The sequence below is a fragment of the Zingiber officinale genome, chromosome 9B (genome assembly GCF_018446385.1).
Source record: "Zingiber officinale cultivar Zhangliang chromosome 9B, Zo_v1.1, whole genome shotgun sequence".
NCBI lineage: Eukaryota > Viridiplantae > Streptophyta > Magnoliopsida > Zingiberales > Zingiberaceae > Zingiber > Zingiber officinale.
In genome coordinates, this window is record NC_056003.1 from 76,661,995 (window position 1) to 76,669,545 (window position 7,551).

A 7,551-nucleotide genomic window follows, 5' to 3' on the forward strand; every position below is an offset into this window, starting at 1 on the left:
ATATCATATAGTGGGTTACATATCATGAGGAAACATAAGCAAGCATAGTTAGGTTTTTTTTTAAACTTCCTCTAAGTCCTTTAATTCTTCTTGGCCGAAACCCTAGATGTATAAGCAAGCATGGTTTAGGTCTAAAACTTTCTCTAAACCTTTTTCTTTCTTTTGGCCGAAACCTAAGGGTAAGCCTCTAGGTTTTTAATGCAACATAAGACATGAAAACTTAAACTATCATTATGTAGGAGATCATATATCATGAGAGAGCATAAGTAAGCATGGTTAGGTTTTAAAACTTCCTCCAATGCTTTTATTTCTTCTTGGCCGAAACCCTAGAAGCATGATTCTAAGTTCTTATGCAACCTAAAACATGAAATATTTAAACTAACATCATATGGTGAGTTACATATCATGAGGAATCATAAACAAGTATTGTTAGATTTTTAAACTTCTTCTAAACCTTTTTATCTTTACTTGGCCGGAACCTATATAACATGGTTCTAACTTTTGAGTAACATAAGGCATGAAATACCTAAACTAACATCATATAGAAGATCATACATCATGAAGAATCATATACAAGCATAGTTAGGTTTCAAAACTTTTCTCTAAACCTTTTATCACTTCATGGCCGAAACCTATAGGAGGTGTGATTCCAAATTTTTAAACCACATGAAGAATGAAAACTTTTAGTAACAATAGATAGCCTCTTAACCTTACCTTGGCCGAACTTACAAGGCAAGATCCTAGGTTTTCAAGAAACTTTTAAGCGTAGAAACATAGGAAAGCTACTTGTATTGCATGTGAGGGGATTACTTACATCCTCTCGCTTGATTTACTAAGAGAATACCCTTGTCTCATGAAGATTTCCTAGGAAGGAGACCTTAGCTTGGTTCGGCAATGATGAGGAAGGAGGGCTTGATTTCGGTGGAGAGGAGGAGGAAAGAGGAAGAGGGAAGCAAAAATGAAGTTTTCCTCTCCCATTTTCCTATTTATTCTCAATGAGGAGAAGAAGAGAAAATGATCTTTTCTTCCCTTAGCTCTTTATTCCTATTCATTCTAATGAAAGGAAGAGACAATTTAAACTTTTCATTGGAGGAAGAAGAAGAAAACTCAAACTTTTCCTCCTAAGTGAAGGGAGCCTTCACCTTCCCTACCTTTAACTATCATTCCCATCCTCTTTCTAACATCACACCCCTGCTAGGGCTACTGGTTATCACATACATGCAACAAACAAGAGGTTCAAGGTTCAAACCTTGGTCTAATTTAAATTTGATACCAAGTCTAATTTAAATTTGATTCATTGAGTCAATTTATATTAATGAATTGAGATTCATTAAATTAAAATTGACATGAATCAAAGGTTGGATTTAACTCAACAAGGAAGATAATTGGTCAATTTTGACTTGACTAAATGGAAGTTGAAACATCAAGTTTGACTTGATGTATTGCCACATCATGAAGGTTGACTCATCCTACATGGCATGACTAACATTGCCACATCATCTCCACCTCATGAGGTATGCCACCTAATGGAGGTTACACATCTCATGCCATTTAATGTGGCCGGCCACATTAATGAGGGAGGTTACATGGTGTGGCCGGCCACACTAATGTAGTGTGGAAGTTTTTGTTTTTGTGTATTGATGTGTGCATTCATTCTTTCATCTTCTTCCTTGGCCTTTCTTCCTCCTTGCTGTGGTTGCCGTGAGCTTTCATCAAAGGAGAAGGTGGTTGAGTGAGTCCAAAAGAATAAGGAAGGGTGAAGGTCACAAAGGAGGATACTACTTTTTGATTGTATGAGATTTCTTTTGTATCCTCTCTTTTTCTTCCTTTCAAATCCTACCCGAGAGCCCAAGAAGTGCTAGCACACTTGTGGTGCTCTCTTCTCCATCCTTGAGTGTTAGAAGAACACTTCTTGCTCGTGTGGATATCACTAGAGAGTTGTCTACGTTGACAACTTCGAGATCCGGCGTACCGTTGGATGAGCGGGATTTGCGAGGGCACGCTTCAAGGTATAACTCTTAGCTACTGTAGATCTGGAGTGTGAAACTCGTATTCGTAGTTTTAGAAATTTTTCTTTGCACGGATCCGTTGGCTTTGGAGCTTTCGGGGTTTCTGCGACGCGAAAACGCGGTTTTCGCGGCCCGAAAAATCCAACAGTGGTATCAGAGCCACGTGCGAAGGCGTGTACGAGTTTGTTTTTGATTTTTTATGAAAAAATAGCTTCTGTGATTTTCTGTAAATTTAGGTTTTTTATAGTTTTTTATGGGTAATTTTTTCGTAGAAGCGAAGCACAAGTGTTTCGGCACTTATAGGCTTCCGCTACCGGGAAGATTTTTCCAAAACGGCTTGGTTTCACCCCAAATCTTTTTGGGACAGCGGGCTAAGGCACTGTTAGATCGCAAAGGAACCCTCACGATGGTTAGATCGCGGGTAGGGGCGCTTCCCCTAGCCCCGCAAGGGGATTCGTTCCGCGATTGCGCCCGAAAACCGTTAAACAGAACCCCCATTAATGCACTAGTGCCAGGGGCGCAATAGTCGTACGATTCCGCAATTGTACTCGTAAAAATTGTAAAAATTATAGAAAAATTACAGAAAATTATAGAAATATATAATTTTGAATTATATATTATTTTTGTGATAGTCATGGCCCAAAGACCCAAATTGGATTTGGAAATGTGTTGTAATTCATAATACGGCCTGCGTGCCGTTATGTGATGTGCGTGCTGTATTTATTTTATTTTATTTTCACGACCAGCGCGTCGTGCCTTTCTCTTATATTCTAGTTGTAAATTAGATTTAGACTCGAATGTAACTCGAGTTTCAAAATTGTAATGTAAATTTTGAAGTGGTGGAAGGTCCACACGAGACGGAGTTACGAGGAGGGCGCGAGCAACACAAGGTGGTCAAACGAAGAAGCTTGAGAAGCTGTTGACCTTAGGTTGACCATCCGATCTTCTCATTGGCTTGAGAAGATCGTAGTAGGGCCATGACATAATCACAAAATTATTTGATTAATTATTTAATTAATTGTTTTGTGTGTATGTGATGCATGCTAGTTAATTAAGTAATTAATTAGTGTCTTACGATTAGATTAGATCAAAATCGTGCACATGATGCACCCCACGATTAGATTAGATCTAAATCAAGTATTTGATACGCATCATCGTTTAGATTAGATCTAAAACGCATCAACTCGTAATGCCTACCATGCCGTGATACCTACCACTACCTCGATCGCATGTTGTTGTTGAATCTGCCAAAGCAGAGCAACACATACTATCTTGGTAGGGTACGGAGGGACAATCTTGGTCCCGCCTATCAACGCATGGGTGAGTACAACTCAATTAGATTGAGTATTCTTAGTTAACTCGGTTGGATCGAGTATAACTATAGGCATTCTTCCAACGGTTGGAAAGATAGGTCAAAATCACATATATATTAACTCTCGGGCGTATTAGCCAAAGCTAACTCGAGTTTTAATATAAATGCGGATTTTGATCCTATAAACAAGTGTTGCATAGAGATGTAATTGGTAATCGTTACCTACCGATCATACTAAGTCTTGGGCGTATTAGCCAAAGCTAACTCAAGGGTTAGTATGATGTGGATCTTGTCCCACATGAATTATAGAATTCAGTGGGAGCATCATTTAGTTAAAGGCCTAATTAAATGATTAAGAATATGATACTTATTTCTGCATTTATTTTTGTTGTAGAATTGCCATGACGTCGAACACGAACTTCTCTCTGCGTTCTGTCCTTAAGAAGGGCAAGCTCAACGGAGCAAATTTCCTGGACTGGTACAGGAATCTGAGAATAGTTCTCACTCAGGAACGTAAACTGTACGTTCTGGAGCAGCCCATTCCGGAGGCTCCTCCTGCCACTGCCACGCGAGCAGACCGTGATGCTTACAAGAAGCATCAAGATGACGCATTAGATGTGTCCTGCTTATGCTCACGACCATGAACTCTGAGCTTCAGAAGCAACATGAGTTGATGGGCGCTTACGATATGGTTGAACATCTTTGTCACCTATATCAAGGACAAGCAAGACACTGGAAGAGGAACTCCAAAGAATACCTGGAAGATCTTAAGAAGAAGAGAAATAAGATTTCTACTTCAGGTATACATGTTATAGAAGTCAACCTCTCTATTTCTTCATCATGGGTATTAGATACCGGATGTGCTTCGCACATTTGTACTAATGTACAAGCGCTGAGGAATAGCAGGGCATTGACGAAGGGTGAGATAGACCTACGAGTAGGCAATGGAGCACGGGTTGCTGCTATTGCTGTAGGAACTTATCATCTATCTCTTCCCTCTGGGCTTGTACTAGAATTAGATGATTGTTGTTATGTGCCTGCCTTGACTAAGAACATAATTTCAGTTTCTTATTTGGACAAGAAAGGATTTTCGTTTATAATAAAGAACAAATGTTGTTCCGTCTATTTAAACGATATGTTCTATTGTAGTGCACCTCTGATAAACGGACTCTATATTCTAGACCTTGAGAGCCCTATCTAAAACATAAATACCAAGAGGTTCAAGTCAAATGACATGAACCAGACCTACCAATGTCACTGTCGCTTAGGTCATATAAATGACAAGCGCTTATCCCAGCTCCATAAGGATGGTTTGCTGGACTCATTTGATTTAGAATCATATGAGATATGCGAGTCATGCCTACGAGGCAAGATGACCAAGACTCCCTTTAGTGGGCACAGTGAAAGAGCGACTGATTTGTTAGGACTCATACATAGTGATGTATGTGGCCCTTTCAATGTCGCTGCTAGAGGCGGTTATAAGTACTTCATCACATTTACTGATAACTTCAGTAGATATGGTTATGTGTACTTGATGACACATAAGTTTGAATCCTTTGAAAAGTTCAAAGAATTCAAGAATGAAGTACAGAACCAGCTTGGCAAGAGTATTAAGATACTTCGATCCGATCGAGGTGGAGAATACCTTAGCCATGAGTTTCGTGACTACCTAGCTGAGTGTGGGATTCTATCCCAACTCACTCCTCCTGGAACACCATAGTGGAATGGTGTATCCGAAAGGAGGAATCGTACCCTATTAGATATAGTGCGATCGATGATGAGTCACACAGATCTTCCGACATACCTTTGGGGTAATGCTCTAGACACGACAGCTTTTATACTCAACCGAGTTCCATCCAAGGCTGTGATAAAGACACCATATAGGATATGGACTGGGAGAGATGTCCAGGTGTCATTCATGAGGATTTGGGGTTGTGAGGCTTAAGTTCGACGTCAAGTCTCAGACAAATTAGGACCCAAATCCGACAAGTGCTATTTTATTGGATATCCCAAGGAAACTAAGGGATATTACTTCTACATTCCCAGTCAGCAAAAGGTAGTTGTGGAAAAGACTGGGGTCTTTCTAGAAAGGGACTTTGTTTCTAGAAAGACTAGTGCGAGCGCGTTCGATCTTGAAGAAGTTCAAGATGAGAACAATATCACTGATGCCTCGATGGAAATTGAACTGGAACCACAAAGTGTTGTGGATGATGTTATTCCACAAGGAGTTGAGGAACAACAACCAGTTCAAGTAGACATACCTCTTCGCAGGTCTGATAGGGTTCGTCGTCAGCCTGAGAGATACTCATTTCTCTTGTCTGACCATGATGACGTTGTGCTCATAGAAGATGAGCCTACCACCTATCAGGAAGCTGTGATGAGACCAGATTCCGAGAAATGGCTAGAGGCCATGAGATCCGAAATGGAATCCATGTACACCAACCAAGTATGGACTTTGGTTGATCCACCTGAAGGGGTAAAACCCATTGGGTGTAAGTGGGTCTTTAAGAGAAAGACTGACATGGATGGACTTATCTATAAGGGTCGCTTGGTAGCTAAAGGTTTCAAGCAGATTCATGGTATTGATTATGATGAAACCTTTTCTCCAGTAGCGATGTTTAAGTCCATTCGGATCATGCTTGCTATTGCAGCTTACCACGATTACGAGATTTGGCAGATGGACGTCAAAACCACGTTTCTAAATGGAAACCTACTCGAGGATGTGTACATGACACAACCTGAGGGTTTTGTAGATCCACAGCATACTAGCAGAGTATGCAAGCTGCATAGGTCAAGAAGGTTGTAGGGGATATAATTGTCTTCCTCATATTGTATGTGGATGAAATACTACTCATTGGGAAGGACATCCCTATGCTTCATTCTGTCAAGACTTGGCTAGGGAGTTGCTTCTCAATGAAGGACTTAGGTGAGGCATCCCGGATTTTAGGGATACAGATCTATAGAGATAGATCTAAGAGAATGCTTGGCCTAAGTCAGAGTACATACATTGATAATGTACTCCTTCGGTTTGCCATGAAGAATTCCAAGAAGGGATTTCTGCCGATGTCACATAACATGAGTCTTTCGAAGACTCAAGGTCCCTCTTCTAGAGAGGAGAGAGACCACATGGATCAGATCCCTTATGCCTCAGCCATAGGATCGATCATGTACGCCATGCTATGTACTCGACCTGATGTCTCGTATGCTTTGAGCATGACGAGCAGATACCAGTCAGATCCAGGTGAAAGTCACTGAATAGCGGTCAAGAATATTCTTAAGTACTTAAGAAGGACTAAAGAATATTTCTTGATATATGGAGGCGATGATGAGCTAGCTGTAAAGTGTTACAGTGATGCTAGCTTCCAGACCGACCAGGATGACAATAGATCGCAGTCAGGGTTCGTATTTTGCATTAATGGTGGTGCTGTCAGCTAGAAGAGTTCGAAGCAGGATACAGTAGCTGATTCTACAACAAAAGCCGAGTACATTGCTGCATCAGAGGCAGCAAAGGAGGCAGTTTGGATCCACAAGTTCATCACTGAACTTGGGGTGGTTCCTAGCATTGTTGACCCCATTGAGCTCTATTGTGACAACAATGGAGCTATAGCACAGGCGAAGGAACCTCGCTCAAACCAGCGGACCAAACACATACTACGGCGCTTCCATCTCATTCAAGAGATCATCGAGAGAGGAGATGTGAAGATTTGTATAGTACCTACAGAGGCTAACATCGCAGATCCCTTGACCAAGGCTTTGGCACAGAGGAAGCATGATGGTCACACTAGGTCATTGGGGCTTAAAGCCTACATTGATTGGCACTAGTGCTAGTGGGAGATTGTTAGCTAGAGTCCTAGAGTCAATCATTTGATGATTGTATTTTGGACTTATTGTATCATATTCTATATAAATAAAGGCATTTGGTTTTTGGTTATTATACTTACCTATATTGGTGCCAAATAAACTAAATATAATAACGTCCTTGAGTAGACGGTTCTCACCTATATCAATCGGTTAGTTGAACCGATAGTGAGATGATATAGGGAACACTACTCTTAATCATTCCTAGTCGAGTATTAACATTCAGGGACAATGTTAATGCAATAAGACTAGCATGTAGGTCAACTCGATGACTTGATCTCACAAGTCATGGATATAGAGATATCAAGTTGACACATGGGTATGCATTAGAGAATGTATATTGAATGACCCGCCATGAGAAAGTATCATGGA